The sequence below is a fragment of the Galeopterus variegatus genome, unplaced genomic scaffold (genome assembly GCF_000696425.1).
Source record: "Galeopterus variegatus unplaced genomic scaffold, G_variegatus-3.0.2 Scaffold10259, whole genome shotgun sequence".
Lineage (NCBI taxonomy): Eukaryota > Metazoa > Chordata > Mammalia > Dermoptera > Cynocephalidae > Galeopterus > Galeopterus variegatus.
In genome coordinates, this window is record NW_007736370.1 from 26,159 (window position 1) to 41,552 (window position 15,394).

Below are 15,394 nucleotides of genomic sequence, written 5' to 3' on the forward strand. Positions count from 1 at the left end.
AAAAGAAAGAGAAATGAAGAGGATTTGAATAGTACAAAGTAGAGAAAATATTGAAGGCAATGAAAGTGAACTCATGTCATGAGAGTTTGTTGGTTGTTATCTCTACCAAGAAAAGGATTTATCATGCACCCCTGTGTGCATGCCAACATGGCCACACGTGCACAGGCCCTGGCCCTTCAGAGCTTACGCTGCTGCATACAAGAGTCAACCAGGGGTGAAGTTGCCTCTCCTTGGAGCAGCGTTCACCTTACTAAGATTTACCAAGTTAATTAGTCTGTCCTGCGGAGCCAGAGATATCTCTTATTAACTCAATAACAATTAACTTTTTGACAATTAAGCATAGCCTTCAACCACAAATATGCCACGACTTAAATGACATCATAATTATGGCAAAGATGCGTCTGTTCTCAGGTGCTTGTTAAATGGGGACTTTGAACTGGCCAGGCCTGGGACCTTGACAGTCCCGAGCAGGTTGAACGCTGGGGAAGTTCTCACCGTGCACGTGGCTTTGTGGTTGGTGAACACAGACTGTGTCGTGGGAACCACAGCCTAGGAAGGAGTTCCATTTGGAAACTGCCATGAACAGCTCTTCATTTTAATACTTTTTAATCATAAAATGAATGTATTTTCATTAAAGAAATATTGGAAAAACTGGAAAATTAGAAAGAAGGAGAAAAACAATCATAGTCCCATCACCCGATGGCCGATACTATTATGATTTGGTATTTTTATTCTAGAACTTTCTGTTGTGCAGTCATGATTAGTGCATGCTGCCCCTCCCCAACCCTAACCTGCTTACTCAGTCGGGGCGTTCTGTATGCATGACCTGGACAGGGCGGGCCAGTCTGTCCTGCCCTTTGTGACTCTGATAAGATTAGTTCAGACTCCCTCTCTGCGGTCTAAGGAAGGTTCAGGGATTTCTGGCTTGGACTTCTCACTTCGATTGAAAAGTCAGCTTTGACTTTTTGTCTGGTGAATGTTCTTTTATGTTTCACACTAGTTTGATCCAAACAAGGAATGAGCGCCCCCCCACCCCCCCTGCCCAGCATCGCCCAGCATCGCCCAAGTGTGAATATCTGTTCCATCCTTCCTCTTTGGAACAGGAACAGCTGGTTTTGGGAGTGGACTCCAGCCCCAGTCTATGCCAGTCATGATAATTCCAATCCTCTGCCAGGAATTATTTTAGGAACCCAGGCTTAAGCCAATCGGTACATGGCATTTCCCTGGAGGCAGTTCTTGGTTTGGGGGGCAAGTACACACTTTAATTTTAGTTAGATAAGAGACTGTCTCTCCCACTTGTCATGCATGTTGCCCTGGTCAGCAGCTACCTGCATCTGTAAGAAGAAAGCTCTCGAGTGGAGGAGGAGGTCAGAGTGAGAAAACCACAAAGAAATGTAGCCAGAGCCCAGATCACACTGTACCCGAAGCCTGAACTTCTGAGTCTCCAGTTACGTGAGCTAATAGAACCCTTCATGGTTTAAGCCCTCAACACAAATTTCCTATTACTTGCTGCCAAATTGTACTAACTTTTACATAAACTTTCCTCCTTGTTTCCCACCCCAACAATAGTCGCACAGATTAGCTAAGTACTGTGGATTTTCTTGAGCTAGGGGGTTTATATCTCAGAATGATAAAGCATTTAATTTAACGTTGTGTAATGGATATGACATGTTTCTTTAGTCACTTCTGTCAACATTTCTGATTGTTTTCTAAGATATGGAGTTACTTGATGGTTTTAAGCAGATTTTTGCTTCAAAGGACCCACGGGCTTCAGTGTGGAGTAGAGATTACAGGGATGTTTCGTGAACATTATCCGGATATACAAAAGCTGCTTATGAAAAAGCGCCGTAGGGAAATAATCTTAGAAACAAGATGCAAATGGAACTCTCAGTCAGTGGGTACATTTCGCTCACAATCTTCAGGACCTGCAAGCTCTGAGTGGAGGGCCTGTCCTCAGGGAAAAGAGCTCGGGGAGATGGCTTCTTTCCTGTCAAGGCCTTACTGTGTTCCAGATCTTGCGGGAGTCTTGGGGATAAAAACTTAAAAATGTACTGTTGCCCCGAGGGACTCATGGTTCAGAAATGGATTGGGCACTGGGACTCCAGCAGGATCGGGGGTGGCGAGGCCTCAGAGACCAGGCCCCTGAACGGGATTCATGTTTCTGAAGGGCACCAAGTCCATGCTGTTTGACAGCAAAGCTCTGGGGGAGATCCCTTGGGGGGCTGACGTGTGGGTGTCATTTGGCTCAGGGGCCTGGGACAGGAAGGACCCTACACTGAGCTGCCCTCCCACTCAGCTCCTGAGGAGGGGCTCAGGCTTCGTCCCCCTGGTCTGGGGAGTGACCATCTCCAACACCAGACCTGGAAGCAACACCCAGTGGAGACGGCTCCAGGAAACCTCTGTGTGTGGGGAGAGGCAGGAAGGGAATTAACTAAGATCTGTTCTGTCCTGCTGGGGGTCCTGCCAGGGCCCCGGGATTTCTCACCTAAAATACACCACAGCCTGATAGGAAAGGTCTTCCTGGGCATGTTCAGAGATCAGAAAACAGAGGCCATAGACTTAAAAAACTTTGTTCAAAGCAATGCCGACTGTAAGTGGAAGGGCAGGATTCTAAATCAAGATCTGTTTGACTCTAAAATGTATGCCTGTTCCTCCTGATTACCGCTGCTGCTCAGCCGTAGGGCCCCAGAGGGGCAAATGAAATGTGAAGCGGGACAGGAAGAGGACCTCAGAAAGAACTCAGGAGGTGAGCCCTAGAATAAGTGAGGAAAGGTTAAACACATCATTAAGCTTGGACAAAATGGATCTCAGACTACGGATTTACATCTGTCAGGATTCAGTGCAGGAAACAGAAACCGCCCATGTATCCTAAGCAGAAAGGGATTTAGTACAGGAAATTAAGTCCTTACAAAACAGTTAGAAGGGCTGGATGGATGAGCTCCAGCCTAGAGTCTCAGGAACAACTCTCAGAACTTTATAAACAGGGTCATTGTTAGGCAGGTCTTGGAGCTGGGACCTAAGTCCCCAAAGCAGGAATGTGCTGCCACTCCCAACCTGCCTCTTGAATGCCAAGAGTCTGGAGCATCGTAGCTGCAAGGGAGTCTGGGGGAAGTAGGGTTTGACTTTCAAACCCTCCTGTTTCATACACCCCATAAACAGGGAAAGGCACTTGTGTTTTTCCAGAGACAAAATGTGCTGACTGTCTGCCGTGTCCTCTCTCAAATTCTTCCTCTTTGTGGCATTTTAAAGTTATTCTGCTTATATAGGGGAAAGCCTGCATTATGCTGTTCTGGGCCTCAAGTGCTTTCTTTAGACTTTGAGAAACTTCTCTTACAGCAGAGAGGTTATGTCACAGTCTTGGAGCCTCATGTAGGCTGCAGGAGCAGCCAATGCCAGGCAGGAAGCAGGAAGAACCAGGATTGGACTGCTGAGCCCCGTCAGGTGGGCAGTGGTTATGGGAGGCTAGGAACCCAGCATCTGGGCAGCTCTATCTGCATTTGGGTCTTGGAGGCATTGCCAGGAGACCTTCAGGTAGGTCCCCCCACCCACATTTTGCCAGGGTTCCTGGAGGAGAGGATGACACAGTGTCCCTTTCCATGTTCTGTGCAGTGCCTGGTCACAAACAGCTCCCCCAACCCTCCTCCCATGTCTGATGCTCCCAGGGCTGGAGCGAGGTGGCTCCTTGACACCAGGCTGGGGTCTCTGCTGCCCCGCCCATCCACGACAGATGCCAGTGCTGTTGTGCAAACAATCAGACCCCAGCTCCTTATTGCTGGTAACATCAGGAAGTTCAGGTCGAGGCCGGCCCTGCACCTGCACTGACGTGGTGAGCTTCCGCACATGGTGGCGCTTCCGCAGCCTGGTGGTCCCTGGCACAGCGCAGGTGAGGCGCAGGTGAGGTGCAGGTGAGGCGCTGGCCCTGTCCCCGCAGAGGGTGGGCGACGGGCGGGAGGACGGAGAGTCGAGGGTTGCGACTGCACGTGTCCACAGAGCAGTGGCCTCGGGATGCCGCTGAGGACGCGGACAGGACGTCAGCGAGACGCAGGAGCTTCCACCCTGGCTTGGGTTTGGCTGCGGCGGTGGAGAAAGCCTGCTTGTCCTGTGCTGTGTGTCAGTGAAAAGAATTTCTCCTTCCAAGGACCCTGCAAGAGTAAAACAGAGTAAGGACCGGGAAGGAGTTCTGAACAAGAGACTAGTAGTTAGGAGGCTCCTGAAAACCTGCCAGATACTGAGAATTCAGAGCTGGGGCTGGAATAGGTGGTCATGGGTTTAGTGCACTCAGGACAGGGTCCAGCCAGGCAGCAGTGCAGGCAGCAGCCGATGCATAATTGCTTCAGCAAGCCAGAAGCCATGGCCGGCCATGAGCATCTTCTCTCTCTCTGTCCCCCCGACACACAGAGGGTCTTTCCTTTGCCGGCTGGAATCCAGTCCAATCCTGTGCGCTCCCCAGAGGTACAAGGCACCACTCCACTGAGCTAGTGTCTGCTGGTGGGATCACCTGGGTAATCTGCCCCATGTCAGTTCTCCAGATCTGAGTGTCAACCTTTGTGAGGGGCATGATGTTTGGGGCAGACAATGGGGAGGAAGCAGGCTGAGGGGGTCGACCTCAGGCCCTGACATGTGGGGCCAATCTTCACCGCTGCAGGGCCCGGTCACCCTTGGGAGCTGCGTGCTGGGCAGGAGCAGCAGGCCTGGCGGCAGGGTGGAGGCTGTCTGGTAAGAGCAGAGCGTGACCTTAGCAGTCACAGGGGCGCTTCTGCTCTCCGTGCTCCCCCAGCGCTGCGCATGCCTCCCCGGAGGGGGATGGGGCCACACCAGGCATAAGACCCACACCTGAGAACTACAGACTTGGCTCATGGTGATAACAGTGACCCTGTATTAGCCTCTAGGTTGTACTTGAAGGTGTTTATTTTTTTGTACATTTGAAAGGTGAGAAAACGTGAGCCCAGAGAGGTCAAGTTACTTGTGCAAGTTCAACCAGTGGCTGAAAAACGTCGGACACAGGGGATTGGAATGTGTGAAATAAAACAACAGTCACTGTGGAGCAGATACTTGTCTGATATCCTTACAAAAACAGAGGACGTTTATTCAGCTTATCCGAAGAACATGGGGACTTGGCCCTGGTCACAGGGTGTGTGTGGGGGGGTTTGTGGGGGGTGGGGACAGAAGGAGAGATTGGGAGGGCTGTGTCTGTGTGGCAGGAGGTAGGGGCGGGGAGGGGAGCTTTGAGACTAATTCCATCACCATGTGACAGGACATAACAAGGTCTGGCTGTGGAAGGACCAGCTTCTCAGCCACCACCTTCAGAATGCTGGCTTGAAAAAGCCCACTCGCGGTGTGACAGCGGCGTGACAACATTCATAAAGTGAGGAGGGAGGGTGGGGAGGAGGGAGGGAGGGGCTGCCTTTACAAGAAAGGGTGGGCCATTTCTGAAATGAAACTGGTACAATTACACCTGTAGAGTGATAAGTAAGACGGTGAGAATTGGAGCCCACTGCTCTGAAAACAGCTGAGTGGCAGCAGTGCCTTCCTCCCCAGACGCCTTATTTCACCTGAACTTGCTGATCAACCCGCTAGACTGCCTTTCTGCCTCCGTTGGGGCAGATTTCCATGGGTAATGACAGATGACAGCACTGGATTCCAGTGTCCCCTGTGTGCAGAACACATCTGCGGACAGACCCCACTCCACCTCTGAGGCACCACTGCAGTCGGGCTTCAGAAAGCAGGAAGAAATGTGGAGTCCACTGGGAATGTGCAAAGACTCTGGGTGGTGTCTTCGATGCCATCTCATTCACCTGGCCAAGGCCTTTCAGAGTCTCAAAGTTCTCACCAAACCAGGAACTGGACGGCAGCCCTTTTTCATCCACACACAAAGCACACAGAGCTCCGTAATTTTAATGACAAGAGGTGGGAGATGAAGCTTCTTTTGCAGGACATCCGAGACAGGGTTTTGACAGAGAGCCAAAGGAGACCTTAAAATCTGGATTCCTGCCCTCAATTTCACACACACACACACACACACACACACACACACACACACACACACACACACACACACACACACACACACACACACACACACACACACACACACACACACACACACACACACCCTGTTGTCCCTACATGTCCAGATCTAAGCTGAGGTCCCAGTGACTGCAAATGGCCACTTTCTTCCCAGGCGGTGCCTGTCTAACAGGCCCCTCCCAGAGGAGGAGGCATTGAATGTGTGCTTGGCCGGGGCTGCTCTGGGGAGGGGAGGATACAGCATGGGAGTGTGGGATGGGCCCACAAGTGCCGCGTCCTGGACTCGAGGGGACTCAGAGGTGGCCTCCATTCTGGGATTGCCTTGCAATATTTGGGATGCACATATAATAGCAAATTATCTGTTGTCTGTCTGAAATTTAAATTTTTTACTTTGTATTTTATCTATATATTATCTGGATATCTTTATATTTTAAGATATTGTGTCTTAAAACAAGCTGTGGAGTCAGGACTTCAGCCGTTCCCCCTGTGGCCAAGACTCGTGTGGTCTTGTGCTCTCTTGAGGGCTTTGCACTTTCATTTGCTTGTAAAAATAGGTGCTCAGCCACATTGCAAACTCCCTGTGAATCCCTCCTTGTGCAGGCTAGTGATGAGTTGATAGAGAGGAAAATCACTTATCAGATGCTCCTTTAACGTATCCTGATTAATAAAAGAAAGACACTGCTTTGGGAAGAGAGAGTTTTGAACAGTAGTAATGTGTGGTGTGCTGCGTGTTTTAGACAATCTGTCCGTTGCGGCACCTTCTGTGTCAGGAGCACCTGCCATATCTGCTCGCAGATTCAGAAAGACCCTGTCGAGCGCATGATGTGTGCCAAGCTCCACGCAGCATGAGGTTAATGTCCTGCCCTCGGGGAATGTCCAGACCCCCGGCCACCCTTCCCCCCTGCTGCATGGCCCATTCCCCTTCAAGGTTTGGAGTCTCCACTGCCCCTGGCATTGGTTGACAGTGGGCACTGAGGAATGGGAGGAGTGGACAGGGGCTGGGGGTTCTTGCCAGCTCCCCCCCTGGGGAGGATTTGCTGCTCTTCTGCTATCCCAGGTCCCAGGGTGGCCCCTCCTCACAGCCCGAGCTCTGACGCTGCTGCATGCCCCCTCCCCACACCCCTCCAGGCCCCGTGGAGATAAGGGTCTCTGCTTGCTGCTGGTCCCTGTGGCTTTACCACGGCCCATTGTTCTCCTTAATGCTGCTCTGGGCTTTCTAGACAGCGCCTCACTGACTCTTCAGCAGGCTGGGACACGGACTGACACCAGCCTCGTAATCCCTGCTGTGGCTACCACTGTGGAGAGCATCCATAAAATCTGAGGAAGAAAAATAAATAAAGACAAAAGCGCTGAAGCAATGGGATACACTCGGGAGAATGTAAAACCACAGCAGCACACGCGCTGACCACGTCCCAGGGCGGAGAGGCCACGCCGTGTGTTTTCCCAGCACACCGACCAGGGCCTGTCTCAGAAGGACCCGTGTGTGGAGCATCTGTGTGCGTCGTGCAGGGGGTCACCGCACAGGTCATCTGTTGCTGAACGGCACAGTGCATACGTTCCTATAACACATTATATTTTACACGTAGATGCATATTGTGTGTGTCTCATATAAGAAGAGCTGGAAGGATTGATTAGGTCCAGCAGGGAAGAAAGGAACCACCAGGAGAAATGACTGCTGTGTTTACTTAGACATTTCTTGGTGACCAAACAGACTGTGAGCTGCTCTAGGAGATTTCCTAAAGAACAAAGGAGGTTGTTGCAGGGAAGAAGATTCTACTTCTGCATAAGGAGCACTTTGTGACAGTGTGAGACACAAGAAGAACGTCACAGCTTAGCCATCCGTGTGTTGTTCATTCAAGAGAATCACTCGGTTTTGGCTTTTGGTCCTTAAAAGAAAATGTCATGAGTTTGATTACATGACACAAACAGCTTTTTGAAAAAGCTTTGCAAGGCAGTCCCTGATAGCCTCTCTTAATGTAGGCCTTGCTCTTTTTATTTTTTCATCATCAGCTTCCAGCTGGATTTTAAGGAGCTTTAGTAGAAAACGGTACCTTGCCAAAAATATGTAGGTATTAGCAGTCTTTTACATCTTTTACGTGGGCGATGTTAAACAACAACAACAAAAGTAGCTCGCAATGTGTTAACAGTGCAGAGCTGTTAGCTCACGCCTGGCCCAGGGTAAGTGCTGCACACGTGCCTGCTGGTACCACCACTGCTGTGATTTCACCTGACGGCACCTGGTCACCGGGCAGCTCCAGGTGCAGGCGGCCCAGCCTTGCTCCCCAGCGGTAGGCTGAGCTCCACCCGCTGACGCCCGGCTCCAGGCCCCTCCACTCCCAGGGACAGTTTGCCTGGGCTGTCGACAACCACACTCCCCGGCAGAAAGGCCGACCCGGTCTCTACTTCCACAGAGACCCCCAGAGAGAAGAGATGAAGAGGAGGCATGGGACACTGAAGAGGCTGGGCCCAGCAGGTGCCTCAGGCCATGGCTGCCCAGCTCTGCAGTTTCTGTTCCACTGTCCGGGCCATGACACGGCACTGAAACGGCAAATGGTCCCACATGGTTCTTCCACAGACTCCTGCACAGAAGATGGAGATGAAGCCGCATCTCCAAATAACACTAAATAAGAAAGAGTGACTGGCACACAGGAGATTGTGTCCTTGATCAGAGCAAACAGCCAGTTACACGTCCTGTCACCCACAACCTTGGACAGACTGGACCGTCAACATGCAAACTAGTAGTTTAAACTTAATTATGCAAGCACTAAGGTTAATTAATTTTTTAAATTGGTTCTAATTTTGCACTTTTTAGTTCCTCAAAATGTTTTCAAGTCTTTTTAGGATTCTGATTTACTTGCTTGTCATCTTCACAGAGTATGAGCCTTAGTTTTATTTTCTGTTCATGTCAAAATGTGACATATTGATTCATTGTGGCAGTTATAATTTTTAGATACACTACTCTTTGCAATGGGAAAGACCTGTGAGATCTCTAAATAGAGGAAAACTCAGAAAAAGTCATTTTCCCACAGCAGGGTAGAAACATTGCTCTTTTTAGATATGGATTCATATTTGTATCGGTTTAAAAGCAAAATGAAATTTAACTGCTCACCTTCAAGCTGACGGTAACAAGAAAACTTGTTCCTTGTTTAAGTCTGATGAGAAGGTTCATCAATCAGCAAAAAACCCTTCAAGAGTGAACATATAGTATCAGTTTATTTGGGTTCAATTCACCAGTATATGTTGAACATTTGTTATGTACCAGGTACAGTTCTGGGCACTGTCAGCTCATAGGTGACTGAGGTGCTCCTGTCCTTAACAAGCTCGCAGTTTCTCCCTGGGACAGGCTGGTCGAGGCATCTGGCACAGCGTGAGGGGTTCTGCAGCCAGACCCCCAGGAGCTGATGGTGCCTTCTGAACGGCACTTGCTCATATTTGGTTATGGGCCTGTCCCCTTTGATGGGCCAGGTACAGCTTGAGGACAAGAATCATGACTTCATTACTCTTTATCCTACCAAAAAGCACAGGTTCAACTTATTTTTTTATAGAAAAGAAGAGAGAGAGAGAGAAGGAGGAAGGAAGGAAGGGGAAACAGGAAAATGTTACAGGCTGAATCGAGTTCACTCAGAATTTATCTTGTGAAGTCCTAATCCCCAGTACCTCAGTGTGACTCTATTTAGGAATAGAAAAGAGGTAATTAAGGTAAAATGAGGTTGCATGGGTGGGGCCAAATCCAGTCTGCCTGGTGTCCTGTAAGAAGAGGAGATGAGGACACAGACACACCCAGAGGGACGGCCGTGTAAGGACACAGCGAGAGGGTGCTGTCTGCAGACCAAGGAGAGAGGCCTCAGGAGGACCAGCCCTGCCACGTCGGGATCTCAGACTTCCAGCCTCCAGAGCTGTGAGACAATAAATGTCTGCTGTTCAGGCTGCCCAGCCTGTGGTGTTTTGTTCCGGAGCCCAGGAGACTAACACAGAGCGGAGAAAATGAGCGGTGGTTCTTGAGTCAAACACTAAAGGAGGTGTATGAGTTTCCTAGATTGGGAAAGAAAGACAGAATGATTAATTCTGCCTGAAACAGGAAAAGAGTCAGTAAAGATTTCCCAGAAGAGATGGCATCTGAGCCAAACCTTGAAGTGTTGCCAGATTTGTCACTTGGAGAAGGGGAAGAGGCTAAGGAGTCCCAAGAAGAGAAACACTTTTACCAAGAACTGCAGGTTCCTGGAAGTGTGGGCTCGAGGTGGAGGAGTGATGGGGATGGGACTGGGTGGGAGGACAGAAAGGTGGCCCACACAGTAGGGGACTCAATCTGGTCTTTGGTGTAGAGACAGATGCCTGAAGGGGAAGAGAGGGAAGGGAGACAGAGCAGGAGTTAACCAGGATCTGTCCAGTGGGCCACACAGGGGGAGGAGGCCGTGGACTAGAGCTGAGGGTCAACATGGCAAGGCGTGTGGAATCTCTAGAAATGACCAGGTACGGGAGACGGCCTCACCGGGTGCAAAACACAAGGTCAGGAAGAGGTGCTGGCTGTGGCCAAGGGGGATGATTTGATTTAGGATTTGAAGTGCAGCAAAACCAATGTGCATCACTGTGATTAGGAGAGATCTGGAAGAGAGGAGAGAGCTGCACAGGGGAATGGGGAGTGTAGTGCTGTCTAGACCCGAGACCTGGAGGCCACATCAGCACAGACCACCCACACCCAGCCTGTCCCTGCCTCAGTCATAAACACTAATGGGTGTGCTGGCCCCACCCTCCAGCCCTGAGATGCACCCTCCTGCTGGACAGAGATAACAGCATGAAAGCCACCAGCATTCAGTGGAGTCAAGGGGGCAGAAGGGAACAAACCCAGGGAGATAGGAGGTGCTCAGTTTCCCCAGGGTTGGGTTTCAGGCCACTCCCCTGGGTCTCAAAGCACTCTCCTAGGATTCAAGCCCCCCTCTGGGCCCCAAGTTACTGTTGCTTGTTGCATCTGTCTTCAGCACCAACATGGGGAGATTGAGAGGGCAGGAGGCAGACTTGTGTAATTCCAGTGGCCGAGCATGCTCAGTGAAAAGGAGCTGACCCTTGAATGACCTTCCACTGGGGGCTCTAGAGAGCACCCAACATATTTTAAGTAATTTTCAGTGTATACATTGAAATTTGACCAATGAGCATGCTCCTAAGAGACCACCTGAGCATGTGCGAGCCCATGTTACATGACCTGTTACATAACCAGGAACCACCCCCTTAGTTGAATAGGCACTAGACAGCATGAATATGTATGAAATAGCCAAATCATAAAAGTAGACTCCAGGAAGAAGGCGGGGCTGACACCCACTCTCAGGAGCCAGCCCGCCCTTTGTCTGTGAGGTGTGCGTCTTTCTGTCTGTATTAAACCTGTTCTCACTTCCTACTGTGACTCTGCTCTTGAATTCTTTCCTGTGGTGGAGTCAACCTGACAGAGCATGGAGTCGAGGCCCAGCATCTGACCTCCCCAGACCTCTCCACTGGTAACACCAGGATGGAGTGTGCCCTGAGGAAGGGCAGAAACAAGACACCCCCACGTCTTGACAGCTCCTAAGTGGTGAAAGCCACATCTGGTCCACATTACATGGGGACCGCTGGTCAGATGCACGCTGCTTCATGTGTTCTCTACCTTCAGGTCCAGGCCACAGAGCCTTGTTAACCAGAAGAGAGAGCTCCATGAAGCCCGCACTGAGCCTAAAACCTCCATCCCAGAGTGGCCCCAGGACAGGAGGACAGCCCCTGTGGAGGAGTCCCAAGCGACACGTGCGTGAAGGGTCACAGCTCAGCTCCTGGCCCTCCCGTGAGTGGGAACCCTCCAGGGGAGAAGCCTGTCAAACACCACAGGATGCGGGCAGAGGGCCTGGCAGGTCACCCCAGACCACAGCCCCAGTCTAGTGAGGAAAACATCAAACACACCCAAATTGAGGGTCACTCCACAAAATCCCTGCTCAGGACCCCTCGAAACCATTCAGGTTGCCAAAGGTGAGGAAGTCTGAGAAACTGTCACATACCAGAGGAGGCTATAGAGAGACGTGGGTGGCCATGTGTTAGGGACCTCCTGGATGGGACCCTGGGGACGTATGGAGAGTAGTTAGTAGTGAGCAGGGACATACCCCTGCCCGCTCCTCAACTGGGGCGGAAGTAGCCTGGCACCGCAGGATGTTCCCAGTGGAGGGGCCTGGGGGTGGGGAGTCTGTGGGACGTCGATGTTCTAGAGAAAAAGTTTATTTAAACAGAAAGAGGCAGGTGCCAGCTCCACTCAGTGCTGACCCAGGAGCTCGGAGCTCCTTGCCCACCGCAGATCCTGCATCTCCATCACTATGCATCACTGCAAGACTAAGAAGATGAAGGAAGTGTGTAGAGCTCGTGGCCAGGAGAAGCAAATACCAGATGAATTCATCAGCTGAAACTGGAGGGAGAAAGCAGATCAGGTGAAACGGTGTGCGCTGAAGCTCTGTAAAATGAAGCAAAGTAGCAAGAGAAACAGCTTATTCGGGTGCATCACTTCCACGTGCTGGGGGCTGGCCATGCCTAGCCCGAACGACGGGTGGGTGGATTGTCCCACCACGTGTCCAGGGGTTTCCTCAGCATGTCCCCCCACTTCCCCACTCTATTATGCATTGTCTGCTGTTGAGTTGCACGAGAGAACGAGTCCCAGAGGCATGAGTTTAGCCGTCTTATTTATACATAAGCCACCACAGGGCAGCTATTTTCTTTCTTTTTGCCTGACTCTTTCTGGAGCACTTTGTCATCTTTATCTTCACGTCTCCTCCTCTCAGAGTAACCTGCACCCCCAGCTCACAGAGTCTTCTTCTGCCTTCGACGCATCAGTGGCTGGTCCAGGAGCCAAGACCGTGCTGCTGGGTATTTGCCAATGGCCTGTTGCTTCTGCTGAGCTAAATTGCCAGTGTGGGGGGCAGGGGTCCCCACGTGTGCTGCTATGCCCCCGGGAGGGTCTCCCGTCTGCGATGGGCATCGTCACCTTCTCATTTCGAGGAAAGCTGCCGCTGATGGGAATTTCTGTTTCCTGAAACCACCGAGGCAGTTTCTCTGCCGTAGGGTGCATTGACTTCTGGAGCATGTGCTGTGAAAGGCGACCGGGAATCAGAGGACAAAGTGACCAGAGCACAGGGGCTGTGGCCGCCCATGCCTTCCCCCCAGGCCATGGCCGTTGTCTGCAGATGGCGCTCGGCAGAGCTGTCACCGATCCGCCTCCTCTGCTGGAAACTGGCTGCTGTTTTCCCGAGCTGCTGTCTAGACAATAACACTGTCACTCCTCCAGGCACTCTGCTCCTTTACAAGACTGTACAGGGTCTGTGAGGCCCCGGTGATGACGGAGAACACGCCTGTGCACAGCAGTCAGGCCCAGCACGGGTGCCGGGGTACAGAGAAGGGACATGTTAGCGACTTGCCAATAAGCTTCCAAGTATCTATCTCCTTTTGCCATGGTTTGATTTTGCTTTGTTTCAGGAAACATTAGCATATAAAAATCGATTTGGATTCTCTCCTCCCTAGATCAGAAGTTAATGAATTTCGCTGGTATTTGATCTGGCCACAGGCTATTTCATTGATTAAGTAAAAGTTCCATTAATTTCAGTGACCTCATCATCCTGGATGGTAGACTCATATTATTTTGATCCCATTTGGTTTATTCTTTTTATTTCCCCTAGAGGGAAAATGCCGGCCCTGCTAATTTACACGGCTGTGTAGAGATAAAAACAACACCTAAGATTGGGTGCGGCCATTGTTCCGTCTTCTGCTGGGGTAACTGGATGGTGCTTCTTTGTGGGAGGGTCTTCCCCCAGCAACGGGGGCCTCTGGGACTTGTGGAATGGAGCCCACAACAGAATTCAGACAAAACCCACCAGGCACCGGCAGGATCTGATGGCTGTGACGGAATAGACAGCTCTGGGCTCCCTTGCCATTTCTTCTGCATAAAGGAGAGAATTTTAGATCCATTACATGAATGTGTTTAAAATACAAATAACTATTCCCTCCTGCTGTTAGCTTTGGAGACAAGTGCAAGAGATGATTGTTCTAAATGGCATTTGAATTGTACAGCTAAACCTAATTTTACCCACTGCTCTATAGTTTTAAACATTTATACACAACATGGACTAAGCTCACCAATGTAATGTTGAGCCAAAGAATTCAGATCCAAAAGATTACATACTATACTGTTCTATTTCCATAATAATTACCTAAATAAGAAATAGACAAACCTAGGCCATGGTGTCAGACGACCAGAGAGTGGTCATCGCTGGGAGCAGTGATGAGGGGACAGGAAGGGGGTGTCTGGGTGCCTGTAGTGTTCTGTGTCTGGTCCTGGGTCTGCTCACTCTGAATTAGGTCATTACAAGGTGTGTACCTTTTTGTAAATAGATTGTACTTTAATTAAAAAGTTAAAGAAACAAACAAGAAGGAAATAACCCTTCAAAGAGAAAGAGAGAGAGGAAGGGAGTGAGAGAGGGAGGCAGCGAGCACAGATTCAGACAAAGCATTTCATTTAGTTTCCTGACCATGACCTGAGAGGACGCAGTGGGTCTGAGGAGCCCACCCCAGGAGCCCCGGGTCCTATAGGAAATGCTCCTGGCACTCGTCGTCTGGGGCAGGGCCTCCCCTCCCCAGGCTCCTCCCCTGTGGGTGGGGGGTGCACCCACTACAATGTGGCTGCAAGAGCAGGGCAGATGGAGGGGGCGGGAGCCCTCTTGACTGCAAGTCACTTGCAGAGGAGAGAGGGGGCAGGTGGGGCCCCGCACTCCCGTGAGCCAAGGAGGAGTCCAAGGCCAGAACATGCTGCTCCCTGCGCCGCGAGTGTGTAACCGTTGTTGCTGTCCCGATTGACGTGGGAACTGCCACAAGGAAGGTGCTCACAAGGGTGGGAGCCAAGGTCCCAGAGCACAGCCCCTTCCCAGCAGGTCCTTCCAGCTCTGACGCATGTCTGCCAATGCACGTCTCTCGTGACTGCTTCATGGGTGGCCCCATGTCTCCTCCTCGCTGGGGACACGTGCCCTGGTCCTGTCCCCATCCACACTCCACTTGCCCTGAACAGGGAGCTCTCAACCTTACACAAGTGAGAAGTAGACGAACCTCAGGACGGGTGGTTCCCAGTATTTCCTCGGCGGTGGAAAAGAGGGGACAGCTCTGGTCTAGAGAAAGGGGCTGAGGACCACCCCGGTTTATTATAGATGGACTCGTTCTTATTTCTCTGTGAGTTGTGCTTCAGTAAAACACTCCTGCAATTTTTCTTTTTAACTCTCCTCTTGGATTTTTTTTTAAAATTTCTTCCCTAAGATCAGTAGGAAAAAAAAAAGATTAAGTTTTACAATGGGTGTCAGTGATTAGAAAATGAGCCAGACAACTC